This window comes from Rhinatrema bivittatum, chromosome 2 (genome assembly GCF_901001135.1).
Source record: "Rhinatrema bivittatum chromosome 2, aRhiBiv1.1, whole genome shotgun sequence".
NCBI lineage: Eukaryota > Metazoa > Chordata > Amphibia > Gymnophiona > Rhinatrematidae > Rhinatrema > Rhinatrema bivittatum.
The window spans coordinates 235,376,255-235,396,875 of NC_042616.1; the positions used below are offsets into that span (position 1 = coordinate 235,376,255).

A 20,621-nucleotide genomic window follows, 5' to 3' on the forward strand; every position below is an offset into this window, starting at 1 on the left:
TTGGGGTGCTCCTGAAACATGACAAAATAGACAATTTTGTTACCAATGTCTATTTCATTAAAAATGAAGGCACATCCCTAGTAGACATTCTCTGTTTAAAGACTGTGCTCTTGAAAGACTGTGCATTGCCTGAGGTTAAGATGAACTGGCTGCAATTAAGGTAGGCAGTATTTGATTTCTGTTTGCACTAGCTATTTTTGAATACCTGAAGTAAAAGTCTGCTTCTATTTTTTTTCCACTGCAAATAAAAGTGCACTTAAGCCACAGCCAGAATGTACTTGGGGTTACCAAGCCACTCACCATTCGAGCTACCACATATAGTGGCAGCAGATGGATCCCTTGTCTATGTGGGAAGCAGAGGCAAGAACACACAACTCCATCTTGTGTAACAGGCTAATAGGGCTATCCCTGCCTGTATAGTCAGGGGTCAAGGTGTAAGTAAGGGCTGGACAGGCTAGCAGTTCTTTTTTATTTTTCCCCACTCTCCTATCCCCAGAGAGGTGTGTAAATCTGAGACAGCTTAATTAACAAGAAAGATAGGTCATTTGATCCAAATCCTGGCAACCAGCTAGCAGCAGCTGCAAAACACCCTGCAAAAAAAATTAACCAGTAGTAGGCATTGCAAGAGCAGGTGACACAGCTGCATACAGTCCTAATGCAGATAGCCCAAGCAGCGCAGACTACAGTGACTTGTCTATCTCCAGTAACACCAATATGCCTCAAAATGACCCCAGGCGAAGACCCAGATGGCTTTTGGAGCAACTTTGAGCACACCAAAGATAAGCAAGGTAGCCAGAAGACCTAGTGGGCTGCATATCTGGGGAAGTTAATTACTAGACTGAGTCAAGACATCCATCAAACAGCTAATCCAGAAGGGACAGACACTTACCCTTAAGTCAAGGCAGCGATTCTGAAGAGTTGAAGTTCCCAGAACTTTTTCCATTGGAGGACCCCGATCTTTTTCATAAAGACTCTAAGACTCCTAAGTCCTGGAGGCAATGCTGACAGGACAAATACACCTATGTTTCTAACTTAGAGACAGCCGGGGAGAAGGGGTCAGAGTCAGAGGGAAAAAAACCACCCACCCAGAATGTCTTACCAGGTCCCTTGTAGTGGGAACGGGGTGATCCAGGGAACTTTAGGCAAGCTCAGAGGAAGGATGAATCCTTTAAGTGAGCCCATGAGCATATTCAACAGGTAGATGGGAAGGTAGGCCTGGGGGCCCAGAGTGCACACCCTGTCCCTACCTATTTTGTGATGAAAAGGGATCTGTTAGGGGTGTGCATTCGGATTGACCGCATTAGTAAAACGCAACTCATATTTTTTTTTTACTTAAAAAATTGATTCGACATAAACGATCGGATTTCCCACATATCGAACATAGATATGTTCGATATGTTGGAAATCGCGATTGTTGAGCCAAAATAAAAATATAAACCCCCTCACCCTCCTTAATCCCCCCCCCGACTTACCACAACTCCCTGGTGATGGAGCGAGGAGTGAGGACGCCATTTCTGCAATCCTTGGCGAGAAGCATGTGACGTCGGCGGCACGTCGAGTGACGCCGGCGTCACGTGATTCCCGGCTCGTTCGCGCCGGACGGCTCGTTCGGCCCAAAAAGAACTTTTGGCTAGCTTGGGGGGGCCTCCTGACCCCCCCAAGCTGGCCAAAAGTTCTTTTTGGGCCGAACGAGCCGTCCGGCACGAACTCGCCGGGAATCACGTGGCGCCGCGTCACTCAGACGCGACGTCACGTGATTCCCGGCAAGTTCGCGCCGGACGGCTCGTTCGGCCCAAAAAGAACTTTTGGCCAGCTTGAGGGGGTCAGGAGGCCCCCCCAAGCTGGCCAAAAGTTCTTTTTGGGCCGAACGAGCCGTCCGGCGCGAACTTGCCGGGAATCACGTGACGTCGGCGTCACGTGATTCCCGGCTCGTTCGCGCCGGACGGCTCGTTCGGCCCAAAAAGAACTTTTGGCCAGCTTGGGGGGCCTCCTGACCCCCTCAAGCTGGCCAAAAGTTCTTTTTGGGCCGAACGAGCCGTCCGGCGCGAACTTGCCGGGAATCACGTGACGTCGCGTCTGAGTGACGCGGCGCCACGTGATTCCCGGCGAGTTCGCGCCGGACGGCTCGTTCGGCCCAAAAAGAACTTTTGGCCAGCTTGGGGGGGTCAGGAGGCCCCCCCAAGCTGGCCAAAAGTTCTTTTTGGGCCGAACGAGCCGTCCGGCGCGAACGAGCCGGGAATCACGTGACGCCGCGTCACTCGACGTGCCGCCGACGTCACATGCTTCTCGCCAAGGATTGCAGAAATGACGTCCTCACTCCTCGCTCGATCACCAGGGAGTTGTGGTAAGTCTGGGGGGGGGATTAAGGAGGGTGAGGGGGTTTAAATTTTTTTTTTGCACATATGTACATATACCCAACTCATTGGATTTTTTTTATGTCCATATTGGCCGCAAGTGGGACCCCCTTTCGGACATAAAAAATATGAACATAAAATTTTGCTCTGCACATCCCTAGGATCTGTTGTACAGCATCACAAAGGGAAGTTTGGAAGGGCAGGTAATAGAACAACTCCTGGTTCCCAAACTCTATTGTCAACAGGTCATGCAGTTAGCTCACAGTCATCTTCTTGGGGGGGGGGGGGGGGGGGGGGGGAGGGGCACCTGGTAGAGGAAAAGACCCAGGAAAAGATACAGGTTCAATTTTATTGGACAGATCTTCATAAACGGGTCCAGTGGTATTGTCAGTCCTTCTCTATCTGCCAGCTCATAAAGCCTGCTGGGGTATGAGCAGCACCTCGCATAACAATGCCTGTCATCAAGACCCCCTTTGAAAGGGTGGACATGGATCTTGTAGGGCCACTAGGGAGAACGACCCGAGCAAACAAATACATTCTTGTCATACTGAACTATTCACCGGGTATCTGAAGGCAGCGCCCTTACAGAATATGAAGGCCCCGATGGTGGCAATGACCCTAATAGAGTTTTTATCATGACATGGGCCAGAAAGATCGAGGTGATCACCCAGATGCCAGTCCCGCAATGAAGAGCATTTTTAGGTGTTATGGGATATTATAAGAAGTTTATCCCTAACTGTTCAGAGAAAGTAGAGCCTCTCACAAGGCTACTGGTAAAGAAAGCACCACAGAAGGTCCAGAGAAGGTCCAGAGGTCAGAGGAAATGGTGAAGGCCTTCAGAACCCTGAAGGAGGTGATATTTTCAAAACTGGTCCTGATCAGCCTTGACTTCATCGAACCCTTCATGGGGCAATCTGATGCTTCAAAGGTTGGCTTGGGGGTTGTTTTGGCTCAGAAGAAGGATGGCCAAGAAATTCCTGTGGCATAGATCAACCAGAAGATGATGCTACATGAGAGATGGTAGTCAACTGTTGAGAAGGAGGCCTTGGTGGTCACGTGGGCCTTAGCGGCCTTGTGCTAGTACCTGCTGGGGCTGCAGTTTGCGCTCATAATGTACCAACAACCACTCTTATGGATCAATAGAAAAAAGGAATTCAATGCAAGAGCGATGCATGGCTCCCTGCAGCCTTTCAACTACAAGGTATGACACAGGGCAGGAATGGAGAATGCAAATGCAGATTTCCTGTCAAGAGAAGTGTCCCTTGTACAGGCAAATATTGGGCTGAGGAGGAGGGTATGTGAGGGAGTGTATAGGAAACTCCCTCAGTCTACCTTAAAGCACCTGGCACATCTATCCTAACTGGTCCCACTTAAGATAGAGAGCTGCAGAGAATCCTGGATAAAGAGAGGAACCATTCCCCAGAGGATAAGACCTCAAGCCCTAGGGGCCAAAACCAGAGTTGGATCAGTCTGTTAGGGCTGACCTAAGTTAGGTGGCAATTTTAATCATTATCTTTGGGCATTTGTGGTTTGCTGCTTGGTATCTGCTCTTTCTGATTCTGATGGAATATTTCTGTAATTGTTTCTTCACAGTGAAAGTGTAGAGTATATTGCCTAGATCAGTGAGACAAATTTTGACTTTAATGCATCTTAATTTGTATTTTCTAGACAGTGGAATAAGAAAAATGTACAACAGTGTTAAGGCTTTTACAAGGCACTGTATATGAATGTATGTGTACCTGCAGTAAAAGATCTACTTTTCTAGGCATTTTTTCCCATAGATACAGAATGGGAGAAAGAGCCTTAGGAAATCAGGCACAAAGTTTGATAAACAATGTGCATGCAATTATTTCAACATTTTTAACAGAAAATCAGAACACAAGATTTACATACCATTTTGTCATCAAAATTTAGGAATTCCTTTTATGTAAGTTAATACACTTCAGTCTTATAAATGTGTTCCTTAGAAGTGCAAGTGAGTTTTCTTGGAGTAAGCATTAGAACCGCAGTTTGAAGCTCAGCAGTTTAATTCATCTACAAAAAATACTTACAGAGCTATAAATCTCTTTGGACTCCATTCAACTCACATCTTTTTTGCCTCTGAAGGGTGAATAGAGTCAAAATCCCAATTAGTATCTCTTGTGAAAGCTGACATCCAGGAGATATTTGTCAAAAGGAAGAAACTATTTGTCCTGGCCTGCCAGAAGATATTTAAAGCATGCAGGAAAAGAAGCAACCACAGACATTTTATTAATGCTCTACACCAGTGTTTCCCAACCCTCTTCTGGAAGCAGACTTAATCAGTTGGGTTTTCAGGATATGCATAATGATTTGCATACATTAGACCAGTAGTTCTCTACCTTTTTTCTGTCAGGACACACCTGATAGATAGTTCTCACATGCGTGACACACTGAACACATGACAGTCACAAGGCTAAATGTAAATGTACACTTTGTATCCACAGGAACCCCATCTCTACCCCCAACCCTCAGCAATGGTTATGAAGCAGAACTAGGTCATTCCCCATACAACTTATCATACAAAAAAGATATTCTGGTGTTATCTCAATAACAGCAACACAAACTCCCTTTACTACCAGGCGCAGTAGCCCTACTTATAAAAAGTCAGCAGTTCACCACCAATGCATGCCCTATTGAGAAAATACAATAAATAAGGTGAGGTATTTACTAACCTACATGCTAGTTAAGTACCTCAGTCATACACACAAAATTGACCTTCACCAAGTACAGAAAGACACACATTATAAATATGGAGACAGAAACTGGAATAGAAACCCAAAAAAGCCTTTCTGCATGTAGTACAAAACTGGAGAAATGGAAACAGAAATATAGCACTTAGTCCCAGGATCTGCAATAATGCACACAAACTAATCCTCAAAAAGTTATACCTACATTACGGCATGCACTCAAATGGAACAACCCTACCTCTAAAAAGGCAACACTACAAATATTAAACCAGGCCTTAAACACCAATACACCTCCAATTAGGGAAACAGAAAAAGCCAAGCTGCTATAGATCCCCACATGGTTTTATAGTTGTAAAACTATTTGAATAAAACAGAACAACATCTAACAATTAAAAACAATAAAAAAAACTTAAAAAATATTAAAAATTCTCCGAACACCAAAATTTCAAAACAGCAGACACATTACATAATACCCAATAATTAAAATAACAGTCAATCAAGAAAAATGATCTTAAAAAGCCACTTTTACTTACCCTCTCCAGCAGTTCTCCTACTCCTTTCCCTGACAGGCCACACCAGAAGCAGCAGGAGCTGCTGAAGCTGTCCTCATGGTCCTCTTCGTTAGGACCAAAACCAGTCTGTCTCTCTCTCACACTCACACACACATACACACACCAGTCACACCCTTAGGATCAGTTTCTGTCTCTCACATACACTCACACACACACTAGTCACCTCCCTGATCAGTCTCTCACACATACACACCTCACCTCTCTGACCAGTCTCTCTCACACAATGCTCTCTCACTTACTTACACACAGGCTTTCAATCACACACATACTCTCTCTCATATAGACTGAAGCACCCTCCCCCCTCACATACACCCCACACACACACACACACACACAGATGTACCTTCCCCCCTAACATACACACCAACACACACACAAGCACACTTCCCATTTCAAATACATACCACACATACACACAGGCTGGTGGGGGTCTTCGGCCCCCACCAGCCTGGTTTTCTGTGGCAGCAGTGCTCTGATCTTCAGCCCCCGTCACTTGGTCTCTGGCGGCAGAAGTGCTCCAGTTTCCAGCCCCTGCTGGTCTCTGGCAACGGCCAGCGCTCCGATCTTCGCCCTGCCAGCTGTGGGTAGCATGCAACACACCTGCTGGTACGTGGCAACACACTGGTGTGTCACGACACACCAGTTGAGAATCGCCACAATAGACACTTGAGTGTGAATTTTCAAAAGTTGCGCACATAAAAATGAGCAGTTACTCATGTAAAATCTGACTTGCGATGGGATAAATGCATCTAATTTATGCATGTTAAATCTATTAGCATACCAGTTTTAACGTTATCCTCCTTGTGCATGAAAATCTATCTATCGCATGCAATTTCATTGTGGTAATCCTGAAAACCAGACTAGATAGGTATACCTCCAGGAAGGGTTGGGAAACACTCCTACACTCCATCCACAGAGCTGCCTTCAAGCACCCATTCTCCCAGATACATATTTGCCTTTTAGATACCTCCATGAGCCCATGGAATTTAATATAAAAATTTTAGCAAGAAGATAGATTAACTTCGACTAAAGCTCTGCCACGATCAAATTCACATTATTTCTTCCAGGAGCTACTTTGACACTTCTGAAACATGTTTTTACATATGGGGAAAATTAGGAAAACTAGATTGAATGAATCCTCTTCTTTTACTCTATCATTTAACAGTATTAATTTTTTTAAACAACTTTCCTCTGTTTTTAAGATGCACTTTTTACAGGGCCAGTGAAATTTTTTGCTGCCATGAATTATAGTGCTTACCTATTAAATAACTACTTGGGTCTATTGTAACCCCTATATTAAGGTACAGGTATAATTCACACATTCTCTCTTCTTCTACTCTTAAGATGCCTTTTTCTTTTCACCTACAACTCATTCACAGCTCTTTTTCTCTTACATAATTATTGCATCACACATCACACACTTGCAAACCCTTTTCACACATGTACATCTTTCCCCATTTCACTCTGTGTGAAATTTTATTTTGATAGTACGAGCCAGTAGGGACACCTGCAAACTTTGTTCCTGCTTTCCACATTCATTATCAGCATGGCTCAGGCTCAATGCTACTGAAAATTCTCCTCATTCACACTAGATAACATATGTTGTTATAGAAAGGAAGCCATGGTCATTTAGAAAAAGTAAAGGTAGGTACCATGCTAGGAATCACAGCATCTATGTGGGAATGGAGAATTCTAAAAGGCATTTTTTACAGGTAACAAGTAACATTTCTGAAATTATTATTATTATTATTATTTGCTTTTATATTCCGACATTCATTGGGGTACATCACATCGGTTTACATGTTAGCATGGAGAAATAGTAGGACAAATGTATCTTATTTTTACATGGAACGGAGGCACATCAACAGTTAATACAATTACATTTTAGCAGTGGTGAACATTGAAAGAGAATTGATTCAAACAGCTCAACAGGGCAATACTTATAGTTACAAGGGGGGTGGGCATCTCTAGTTATTTACATGGGGAAATCTGTACATAGGAGACATATTGGGGCTTAATGAGGTACGCTGGCATTTCTTCTGATAACATGTTATCTGATGGCATGTTATCTGATAACAGTGTATGATTAAGAAATAAATTGTGACCAATAGTTGTCCACTAATCTGTTCTCTGCCCTTGTGTTTGAAAAAGAGACCTGAAATAAATACTTGTTTAGAATGAGCAATTATGTAACCATTACAAATGAAGCAAGAACGTAGGCAACCTTAACTTTCAAGCTTATGCATGCCCTAGTGGATTCTTTTTTTTTTTTTTTTGTCTCTTTCTTCCCAGAGATCTCTGTTTCTCCACCCTTTCCCAGAAGGTCTGACCAAGTAACTCGGGGGACCCTCATTGGCCCGAGAACAGCAGCAGTCTCTCCTCTAAGGCTCAGACTTAGCACTGCACGTTGGGCAATAGGGAGTACCACAATAAAAGTGGTCATCATCTTTCCCTCCCTGAGCACGACTGAGCACTGAGCAGCTCCAACAGACAAGCAGAACAATGGCATGAGCTACAGGTCTGGCCACAGAGTAGATTCTTTTTAAAATTAAATATACCTATGCTTAATATTTGCTGGCACATAGTGGCAGATATAGCAAAGTTTAGCTCCAATGCAAATAAAATGTAAGTGTTGCACTAACAATTTCTCATTGTAAAATAGTGGACTTTTTTTTTTTTTCAGTGCTCACTGTGGAACAATTTTTACTAAATTGAAACAAAAATGTGACAGATTGTCAAGAAAACCTGTGTCAGATCTTATACCTGGAGACTGCTTGGAAAAGTAATTGGTATCCTGCTTCCTGAGCCATCACAGGGGGCTAATGAATTCAGATATATGCAACTAAAGAGACCTGTATTGAATCTGATATTATGACCAGTAACCCCTTCCCTGAAGTATGGGATTGGACCAGGGGCACTTGAAAAGGCTAACTGGGGAGAGAGGAGTGTTAGCAGCAATTCAAAAGCTACCTACGCTACAAAACCTGGAGCCTAAGAACTCAAGGCTACACAGAAGCCACAGAAGGCTGTCGTCCCATACTGCAGAACCTGCAAACTGACCTCCAACTTAATGCTTCAAACCTGAACTGCATTGTTGATCCCAACCTGACCTATTTTACCTGTTTGGTGCTACTTTGAATTGCACCAGACCTACTAGTCCTGGATTTGTCTGTTTAATCCTTGCTATTGACAAACAAGTAGGCCAACTCCGAACCTTGGAGAACTGTCCTGGCCCCAAGTCTTGATAAAACAAGGGGGAGGGAAAAAATAAATGGAAACATTTGTGGGAGAACAATTGTGTTTTGAAAAAGACGACAGTTTGTATTCAAATATATTCCTCAACACATTTGAGGAATGCATTTGAACTTACTGTATACAAAAAATATGGCACTTGTGGTCCATTAATTTTGTTGTTGAAATAAACCTAGTTTGGATCCTGACATACTGTACATCTGCCCTATAGCATGCCTCAGATGTTTTTCCATTAAACAGATGCATTTTTTCTTTACTATAAAGAAAGCTTACATTTTAAATTTGTACAATTTTGAAATACCACATTTTTGGCCAAGTTTTACATTTTCTGAAACTTAAGGAAGGGGAAAAAAATGAATGTAAAATATGCAAGCTAAAAGATATGGAAAATGGACAGGACTACTGTAATTTGCATGTAAGGATCAAGCAAGTGCGCTACAGTACTTCTTGCAAAAGATTTTGCAAGCCCATATTCTCTATGGAATTGTTTTTCCTTCCAGAAGTTAAAGGAAATTAAAGCCTTGGGCAAAACATGTGCAATTTCAACATTATGCAAACAAACTGACCTGCAGGCTTTGTGCATGTCTTTTCCCAGCTCTTAAATCTTGCCTTAAGTATACAGAACTACATGCTACAATTCCAGCAGAGTGAATGATTGAGCTCTTTGACTCAATGTTTAAGTGCATAGGAGGAGAATAGAAAATAGCTACAGCAGTCAGCCATCACGACTGCAAGTTTAGAGAAAGATAGGGTGGCCAACTTTTCCACAGACTTTGACTGACACCGGAGGGGGAGGGGCACTTCATTTGCATACATTTGTTCCTAATGCCCTTCAACCTGCATTCCTACTAACTACTCCCCAGTTCCCGCCATTCATGCTCTCTTACTCACGTACACACATTCTCTTTCTTTCTCCCTTTCTCATACACAGACAAGCACACGCTCTCTCTCATTTAGACCAGGCCACCCCATAGAAATGCACTTGCACCCAGTGCCAAGACTGAAATGGAGTACAAGTCTGATGCATCATCACCCTATGTCTTCACAGCCTGCTGTTTTCCCACCTTCCCATTGCCCAGACAAACAGCCGGAGCAAAGCTTTCAGCGCTTGGTCATTGCCCTTGCTGACCTTCAAAGAGAAACATTGTGGAGATTTCTCTTTGAAAGTGTTCCTAAAATATGTATGTTGAAAATACCTATTTGCTGAGACGTTTTCCCATAGTCGTGAAATGGTCTCCATATTAACCTTTTTTTTTTTTTTTTAACTAGTCCAAGACCTAAATACTATCAAGTTTTGCAAACACAGGAACAAAATTAAACATGAAATATATTCGGTGCAAAACCAAAACCATTGTGCATTGCCCTTCTTTAGTGTGTTGCTATTAAAGCAAAAAAAATAAGAACTTCATAGAAATAACCCCAGTATAGCACTTGAATATCTTTAACTCAAAACAAATACAAGTCTTCTATGTCGTTCCCCCATGAGATGGGGCAAAAGTCACTAGGCAGTCGACCGGTGCTATTTATGAAATGGAAGACCCGCGCCTGGATCTGTAAGGGGTGCAGACCAACCAGGGATCATGAGGTACTCGCTGGAGGGGGGGAGGGGTGAAGCATGGAAGGTTCAGAGGGGTAGGGGATATGTTTTTTTTTTTCCACAAAAAGGGGGGGGGGTGGTGTTTGGGAGGAAGCGGGACCCACTCCAGATGTATCACTTTCAATTATTTTTTATTGATGCCCTGTCAGATATATCAATGGGTGGTGGGGGAGGGGGGACAGAGGGCCCTATCGGGAACCCCTAGGGCTTTTACTGAGACTGGGAGGGACAACACTTGGGCTGCTCAGGCCCTTTAAAGGTTGGCGGCCCTGGACCGTGGGATTGCCATCGTGAACTGGTGAGAAGAGACTCCTAGGCCGTGGTATTTCACCACCAGGAAAAAACAACTCAGGATTTACTAAGCTGCTATACTGAGCACCAGAGGCCCACCCCTTGGTATTTTCCTCTCCAGGAATCATGCCACGGCTTAATAAATATATCCCTTAGACTGCAGGCCCTCTGGGGACAGAGAAATATCTACTGTGGCTGAATGTAACCTGCCCTTAGCTACCAATGAAAAGGCATAAGCTAAATTTCAATAAATTTAATATTTGGATTTATCTTCCTTTCTGAATACGTAAGTCACCCAGGGCAGATCACAGCGTACTAGAATAACAGCAAATACAGTTTTAACTTAACTGCAACTTCAGGATATGAAAGCTGCGAACAATTTATAAATAAATAAAAGAGGATAGAGGCAGTCCCTGCTCCACGAAACTTACAACCTACTGGAGACACACAGATAAGAGAATTACTTACTTAAATTACTTAGATCCTTCCAGTATTCAAGTGGCCATTTAGGTGATTGTGATGCTAATGACAGATAGTGCAGCACAAATACAGGGAAAGGAGGATGATTGAGCTACAGGATAGTATATTTTTTATAGGTTTATTTATCACTGAAAGCATGTTTTCAGGGCATAAAATCCCGACTGCCTTCCCAGCACTGGAACTTCAACTTTTCCAATAGACTAACATTAGCCCTGGAAACTTTACTCTACCTCAGACTAAGAATTGTTTTCCAGCACTAAGAAAACACAAGTTAAGCCAGCGCACCTCTCTGCACTGGTGATTTTTAGCTAACGCCATCATTAGCATGGGATTTGGATGAGAGAATAGGGGTGACTGTACACATAGGGGTGACTTTTCAAAACATTCACATGCATAAAATTAGCATATACGCACGTAAGTGGCTTGTACTCATGTACATGCTATTTTATAAATATCAAAAGTACGCACGTATTTTCGGTCTTGCGTGCACATTTACCCGTGAAAAAAAAAGGGCTGAATAGGTGCATTGCGGGGCAGGTCCAAGAGGTACGTGCACAAGTTATTATTTTATAAGGGACTTACAAGCACAAGTGAGAAGAGGTTATAGCTGAAGAAGTGCACCAGAGGCAAGAGGGGCTCCTGAGAGCTGACGTTTGGAAGGGGAACAGAGGATGTAGGCCTGGCAGCGCAGGTGTGCCTGAGCTGTTCAGATGGTCTGCAAGATGAGGTCATTCCCATGGCAGCAGAGACAGACGGAGTCCCCTGTATCATCAGAGGTGGGGGAGAGTCTTCCTCTGAGGTGGAAAAGGCATGGGAGAAAGAGGCATCCTTGGAGGTGGTAGTCAAGGAGGGGGAGCCTCCCACTGGACTTGTGGAACTACAGCTGGCAGAAATGCAGTGAGGGAGGCGGCATCCAAGCATCCTGTATGCCAGGGGGGATTCCATGCAGGCTGCAGCTGGCATGGAGGCATCTGCTGAAGCGTCTCCCTCCAAACAAAAATCATAGACTGCAATTCTTCCCACAGTGCTCAGAAAAACACCCTGCAGCTCTGCAAGCAGCACTTATTTTAGGCCCTGTATGTCCAGCTTTATGCTACAAGCAGGCCTAGCATGCAGCCCTCAGTGGGAGTGAAAGGCATGGCTTCATCAGCTCTTGGAAAAAGGTTGATCTCTTCCTTTTCTCTGCTCTCCCCCTCATCAACATCTTGCCCTAAGAAATCAGGAGTGTGTGCTCCACTATAGGGTAAGAACGTAGGGCTCATCCTCCTTCAAATCCACATTGTTTGTTTCATCCCTTTCGTATTCTCCTGGGGCTGCTACCAACTCCACATCCCCTCCCTCTTCAGACTCTCTGTTTCTCTAGGCTGGCTGCTAGCACTCGCAGATGTCTTACAAAGACTGCTCACCTTGTCACCCTTGAGATAGTGAGTAGAGTAACCAACTACCCGGTTTTGAACTGGATAGTCTGGTTTTCCCATCTGTTGTACAGTGTCCGGTTAAGAGTGTAACTGGACACAATAAAACATGGTCAAGGCAGCAAGGAAAGTTACTGGATGGTGGATACGCCGAGGGTCAATCGGATTAAGTGTTGCTCTGGGCCTAGAGCACCAATCGGCTGCATGCTCTCTGTTCCTAAGCAGCTGGTTGCAGCCACAGCAGGAGACAGAGCAAGGAGAAGAGGCATTGCAGATGCTCAGGCTCAGCATAGGCTGAATTTGGAAGTGCTGAGCATTCCTCGTTTTTCTTGTAGGCGCAGATCTCTTCCTTCAGCTACCTCCTCCTTCTTTCTGCCTCCAGTCCCTTTCTCTCTATCATCTGCCACCAGCCATTTCCCTCTGATCCTAGCCCTCACTTCTCTTCCCAATCTCTTCTTTACACTTCAGACACTCCCTATTGTCACCCCCTGACAAGGCACATCGGCAACCCCCCCCCCCCCTCACCCCGGATTTGGCAGGCTCTGTGCATTCTGGATGGTTGCCTGTCCTTCTGACAGTCCTAGATCCCCTCTCTCCACCCCTCCCTGCCCAGTATTCCTCTGGGCCCCTGTCTGTTCTACATCTCACTAAATGCAAATTTATGCAAATGAAGGGGAGGGGAGCAGATGGGGTGGGATGGCCCTCTGGTCTTCTTGTTCAGTCCTGGTCTATGGAAAAGTTGGCAACCCTAACCATGAGGTATCCTGCTTACGAACCCCTTCTACTGCAGCCTCTGATATAGTGCTCAGGATCATTCATTCTACTTGAGTGAAGGTTATGTGGCTAGCAGGCTCCCTTGTCCTCATTCTAGCTTGTTTCTTCTTGACCTTGCATCTAAGGTCTCACCACTTGTGACTGAGGTCTTGCATACTTCTGTTGTTTTGGAAAATAGTATTTAGTTTAAGGTGGATTTTCTCCCAGGTTTACTTCTTTCTGTAGGATCCCACATTCCTGGAATCCTTCTCATACAGAATGTTCTGGACCTTCATGATCTCCCTGACAAAAAAATCTACCTGTGTTGGCTAAAATTTAGGTTTCCTAAGCAGGTGACTGACCCTTTTCTCTTTGCCTGGAGAAGTTAGGAAGGTCGGCTATTGACTTACAATTAACCAGCTTATGGAATCTTTGGCAAATTAGCTCAAGGAAAGAATGACAATGGTACTAGGTTAAAGTGTTTTAGAAATGTGTTTTTATTTTATTTTGTTTTTATGAATATATTTATGTTGTTTGCAAATGTGTACATCACTTTGAAAGATTTGATTGTAAAAGCTGGAAAATGAATCATTAATTTTTATAAATAAATAAATAAATGTGAGCGTAATGGCAACATAATACATGTATACAAAGTTTCAAGCACATAAAATTTACTGCATATATCTTTAGAAAATACACCATAATTTTTAGTATGGAACTTGTACATATTTATATGATGTATTGACATTCAGTGCCTTTTTTATAGTGGTATACATGCATACTATTCTTATATGTATTTGTAGAGTTGGCCAATAAGCTAGATTGGGTGTAAAGAATCCAAATCATGTGTGATTGAATAACTAATTATCTGAAATAGTTTCCTTTCTTTTATTGGCCTTAGATCTTCACCTATATAGTTGGTATTTAATCAGAGATGGTGAGGCCCTTCATTCACCACAATACATTCATCTTTGTTAATTATGGGCCCTGTGTATTAGATGACCTTAGGCCGGGTGCAACTTTCTAGAGGGTCTCCTTTGTTGTATCTAACCTACATACTCCATTTAGTTTTTTTAATTTCTGGATGGGAAGCACCTGACATTGTTTCAGGTGATTTCATTCAAACTCTGAAAGATTGCTTTGTATGGGTCTTTCTCTACTATAAGGGGTGCAGGTAGGTGAGGAGATGAGGTAATGGTAATATCTAGGAGTCCCTGATAGCTCACAGCTGGGAGCTTAAAAGAGAAAGCTTCCAAATACTCCTTTTGCCTACATGCCTGGTAGAACACAGGGGCCCTAGGGGGTACCAATGTATGGACAGGCTAACCTCTACTGGTATGTGAAGCTTTGGGCCAGATTTAGGCATATATAACATAGACATGTGTCTTAGGTGCAAAATTCTAAAGATGTCCAAAAACTGGGATCACACTGCTGCTCTCTGCTTTCAGGGGAAGAGGAAGAGGAATAAATAAACTCCCTTCCCTTCAATCATCTGCCTATGGGTGCCATCATCTTAAATCCAGCCCTGTTCCAGAAATATTAGTGTTGGCACATACGAACATAAGACTTGCCATACTGGATCAAACCAAACGTCCATCAAGCCCAGTATCCTGTGACCAATCCAGGTCACAAGTACCTGTCAGGATCCCAAGGGCTAGATAGATTTCATGATGCTTATCCCAGGGATAAGCAATGGATTTCTGCAACTCATCTTAATAATAGATTATGGTCCTTTCTTCCAAGAACTTGTCCAAACCTTTTTTTAAATGCAGCTACACTAATATCTTGCACCACATCCTCTGGCAATGAATTCCAGAGTTTCATTATGCAGTGAATAAAAAAATATTTTCTCTTATTTTTAAATATATCACCCATTAACTTCATTGTGTGTCCTATTTTCTTTGTACATTTTCAAAGACTAAACAACTGATTAATGGTTACTCATTCCACTCAACTCATTATTTTATATACTTCTATCATATCTCTCCTTAGCCATCTCATCTGAAAACTGAAGAGTCCTAACCTTTTTAGCTTTTCCTCATAAGGGAATCATTCCATCCCCTTTATCATTTTGGTTTCCCTTCTCTGTACCTTTTCTAATTCTGCTGTCACAGTTTTGCCTGCTGTGCAGTCTTCCCTCCACCATAAGTCCCTCAGTGAGCCTTGCTGTCTACCTTGCTAGTTACCTCCTCACTGATCCTTCTATGCCCAAGCCTCAGCCTTACTTAACCCAGCCTGCTCAATGCCTCAGTGCCTCTTCATTGAGTCTCCTTGGATCTCTGACCTGGCTACTCTTACCTTGCTGTTTTACCTTGCCTAGCCTTGTGTCCTCCCGACCTTCTGCCTTGCCTAACATTGTGGCCTATGGGCCTTTTGCCTTACCTTGTGGCCTAACTAAGCCTCCTTCCTTGCCTCTTGGCCTCTCTTGGCTTCTCACCTTGCTCTGTGATCTCTCCTGGCTCTCCTTTATCCACAGTGATGAAGGGAGTTTCAGCTGAAAGCTGAGAGTCTTGTGATGAATAGCTGGCCCCTATCTGGAAGGAGAGCTGGTGTCAGCAGAATGAAGGTGAGGATTGGACCTGTAGATACAATAACCACCTGTTGAAATCCATCTAATTGAAGTCATCACTGTGGGGTAAGACTGAATTGGTGCCCTATTACTTTTATTGATGTAACCAACTTTGGAGAGATAAAGGCTGATGGTTAGAACTTGATGCAGACAACGTCTGTTGAAAAGAGCCCCTTCCTATACCTCTTCTTGATAAGAAGATTTATGCTGGTGAAAGACCCACTAAATTTGAGCTCCATGTCTCCCCTTTGCTTGAAGTAATGGTGAAGAAGAGAATATTTATCTCATGATACACTATACCATTTTTTGTGATTTCACTGCACTCACGTCTCTGTCACTTTGAAAAAGTAAGAGTTAAGTGATGACTTAGTGTCCTGTAGTGTTATGCTCATTTTAGCAAGGACATTCAGCGAACGAAGGTCTAAATGCTGATCCAAATTAACTGGAGCTAAACTGAGGCAGCTGTAAGAGCAGATTAGTGTAAGATACAGGTTATTGGAAAAGGCTGCATGACTAGATACAGACCAGTGTGTAGGTATGAGAGTGAATGCAGTAGACTGTCCTGAAAAGGGCTAGAATCAGGGATGACATGATACATAGCAGGTAAAAGAAAAAGGCATGCGCAGAAGGTAACAATAATATTTCTATAACAAATATAAAATGTTAAAACCTTATACAAATTTATTTTAAAAAGGGGATAGGTGTGGGAACATAACTAATTACTTAAACGAAAGGCCTCAGGAACCTCAGGAGGACACGTCCTGATAGCCTTAGAGAGAGGGGAGGCTGCAGTGGTCGCCTCATGCCCACCAGTTCAAGAGTGGCCATAATGCCCTCTTGAGTCTGCACAAGACAACTCACTAGAGCCACCAGCCTCCTGATGGCAGTGGTAATTGTAACTACATGCCCAATCCTTACCTTCATAGCCACTGTCCTGATGATGCATGGGTCTCTGGGCTTATAGCCACTAATCCAGCCATGGAGTCAGTCTGGCCTGCGTCCATGGGCTGCTGGCTAGACTCAAGAGGAGGCTGTCCAGTATGGGGCTTGCCTCCCTTTCCCAGCAATGGCTGACAACCATTATTTGAAGCTCCTTGTAGGGATGCACTGCTCCCACAGCTGTGGTGATGGGGCTGCCCACAGTCCCGTTGTACCCATTTGTGAGGATGCACTTTAACATGTGCAACCTTTCCTCTGGTTTCTGTGCAAAACTGCATGCAGAGAACAAAAGACTACATCTACCCTGGTTGCCCACATTTTTTTACCCCACCCCTATTTCCCTCGAGACACTTATGTTCCAGGGATAGGAGGATCCATGATTGAATGCTCGATGGACACCCTATCAGACCTGCCACATGGCCTGAGCAGTCCTCTGCACTCCCTGGATGGGGATCAGCAGGTCCTCATTTTTCACTATGAGGTAGTTGCTTACTGAGGGACCATTCCAGAATGAGCCCGCCCCAGCAAAACTGGAAGTGCATGCATGCATGTGAAAAAATACAAGTGTCCTAAAATTCATACGTGCATGCAAACTTTTGCACATACATGCATAATTTAGGAAGTGGTGATACAAGTATTTTAAAACCTGTGCAAATGGATCCACACAGGTTCTAAAATACTAGAACAAATCTCTGCAAACCCCTATATGCACATAAATTGGGCCTTGCGGATACATTTAAAAATTAGGTTCTGTGTGTGGTACAGCATTTATATATGTAAGTGGACGCATAGAGATTTATGCTAATATTTTATTAATGGTAGGGGCTACATAGTTTACAAACTACAATGTAGCTCTGCTCTGTAAGTATGCAAAAGGGGCGGAGCAGGGGTTGTGGTCTGGATGGGGAGGGGTGGGGCAGGGGTGGGCCAGGACAGCGCCATTAGCCGCTGTTCCAGGGTAGCGCGCAGAGATTACTTCTGCTTCCAGGGAACAGTAAGAATTAAAATAAAAAAAGTAGGGATAGGTGGGGTTAGGTTAGGGGTCGGGGAAGAGAGGAGAAGAGGTTGGAAGGATAGGGTTAGGGATAGGAAAGTTCCCTCCCAGTCCGCTCCTTAATTTGAGCATAATTGGAGGGAAATGGGGAAAGCCCGATTGCTTCACTGCGCGTATTTTGCTAAAATTCCACCCCTGCGAGCGCAAGTCACAGGCCGCCCACACATGTGCATGTGGATTTTAAAATCCAGCACGCATATGCACTCGGCCATCAGATTTTGTAACATGCGCGCGCCAATGCGCGCATGTTCTAAAATCGGCGCATCCATGCGCGCACCAGGAACCGCACGCACATGGAAGCATGTGTGCGAGTCTTAAAATCGACCCCTCAATGTTTATGAAATAGCATATCTGTGAGTACATGCTACTTATTCGTGCACATGCTACTTTTACATATTAAACCCCTTTGAAATTGTGCTCCTATGTATGCATCTCTCAGTTTTACAATCAACAGTGGATTTTATACAATTTCTTAATCAGGAATTTAATTCACCTGAGAGTTTGTGCTGGATCTTGCTAGTCCACCCACGTATAACTCCCCCTCCCCCCCCCCCCCCAAGCCCTTCCAGATGGTATAATCGACACCTTCTAGCAAGTGTGAGTAATTTGGCTCATCCCTGGGGACAGTTTTCACTTCTCTCTTGTATTATTGAACTGCCTGCAGCACCAGAGAACCACTTAATTTTCATTCCCCTATGATCCAGATCTCTTAGAGCAGGGAACTACCCATCCTGTGACAATAACCCTTGATATCCTTTGTCCAAGAGAAATAGTTTTCTTGGTTCGAAAAAACTGTCCTGTTTCAACGTCAGTTGTTTGTCTGGTTCAATTTTAAAAGTAACTAACAAGTTTGCCCTATCTATAACTTCTGACTGGGACTGATCTGGTTCAACTGGAGAATTCTTTTTTTAAAGACAGGCTTGTTCCATTATTGCAGCCTCACAGAACACTGGAAGAGGCCATTTATTTATTTCATTTATATTCTCCTTTTCATTACTTCAAAGCAGATTACATTCAGGTACTTGTATGTATTTTCCTATCCCCAAAGGGCTTAAAATCAGGGACGGTAACTTCCAAACCGGTGTGCAAGCACACATGTGGGCGCGTTTGTCTGCCACGCCCAGGTACGTGGCTATTTTATCACCTACGCCTGTATATGCACGCATATTATAAAACAGCCTGACCCAGTTTTAAGTGGGCGTGTGCCTATGCGTGCAAAAGCCGCTTGTACCGTGTAAGTGTGGATATTTTAAAAGGGACGTGCGCCGACAACATTGCCAGTTTTATCCTTCCTCCCCAGTTTGCCCAGTTAACAGAAAGGTCCTCCAAACCCCCCTAGTCTGTTCAACCTCCCAGTTACCCCAGATCCTATACACCCCTCTGACATGGCACGTTAATTTTTTAATTTTTTTTTTTTTCACTTACATGCCATCCATAGCAGAAGTAAAGTTACAGTGGCAGGGGACCTCGGTGCATGTTGGGATCGTGTAAGTATTTACGCACAAATTTCTGGTTGAAGTTACAAAATGCCCATTTACCGCCCATGCCCCTTTTTTAGAAGTTCCGAGATGTACACACAATGGCATTTACATGCAAATCTGAGCAGCTTTTTAAAATCCGCTCAGTACGCACATCATATTCGCACATCCCCTAATTCATGTGTGCATCAGGCTTTTAAAATTCACCTTTAAGTTTGTGCCTGAGGCAGAGGAGGGTAAAGTGACTTGCCTAAGGTCATAAGGAGCAGCTTTTGATTTTTGTTGCCCATTGCTCTAACACTAGGCTTGCAAGTTACTTGTTATTGAAACTAATATGTAAGTTTCTTTTCTTTAAATTTTCTCTCCCAGTGTGGTTAAAGTAGTTGCAAATGCATGTTAGTATTGCACTGTCTGTAGCTAGCTGCAGCAATGTTTCTTGATTTTTCTTGCTCTTTGTATTCATATAAAAATGAATAAAGAGTATGTAACAATAGCCCATAATAAATCAGACTCCTTAGGCAGAGGAAATAAACTGAAAGAAATGCAGTATTGGAAAGCATCAATGCTAGCTTTTTTAAGGCAATTATCATTGCTGTCTTTAGGGAACAGCAACTGGATCCCTCACAAGTTATGGATATATTGGACATGACTGGTGTTTTGGAAGAACTGGATGCTGAGTTGGCGGTATCCTCTGCTTTATTGAAGCTCCTTTGGGATAAACAGCGTCTTTATGCCAGGGGAAGTCAAAGGGCCTCCCGTCACCATTGGCAAGTCTAACGGCCAGCTCTCAGAGTTCAAAGCTAGAGAATCTGCATGGTTTAACAAATTAATCTATGGACCAACAACTCCGGGAGGAGTGGGCTCAGAGGGAAAAACCCAAGTCTTGCCCTTGTGCTTAGCCATTAGGTAAATTTTAAAAAAAGAAAAAAGATAGGGAAGTGTTGGCAAGGTAGCGCTGTTGGAAAGTGTGCAAGAGAGCATTTTCAAACCTTGGCCATCTTGGAATTCCCGAAGTGATCTTAAGAAGAGATTCAAGGTTCAGAACTAGAGGGATGGCTTTGACAAAATAACAGATGTCTGCCTGATTAACCACAGAGGGTAAAAAAGAATGCTGCATGACTTAAAAAAAACAAGTTTCTTGTAACTGATGAGTATTTTT

At 43.5% G+C, this 20,621-nt stretch overlaps 1 protein-coding gene across 5 annotated transcripts in view; it reads right to left on the reverse strand.

The window, feature by feature from the left end:
* Nucleotides 1-20,621, reverse strand: part of ZNF385D (zinc finger protein 385D) — a 931,570-nt gene that overhangs the window by 572,385 nt on the left and 338,564 nt on the right. The window contains exon 2 of one of the 5 annotated variants that reach the window (XM_029589294.1): nucleotides 15,860-16,001. The exons of the other annotated variants lie outside the window; for them this stretch is intronic. The gene's annotated coding sequence lies outside the window, so the exon portion shown is untranslated. The remainder of the gene's footprint in view (nucleotides 1-15,859; nucleotides 16,002-20,621) is intronic. 5 annotated transcript variants of the gene reach the window in all.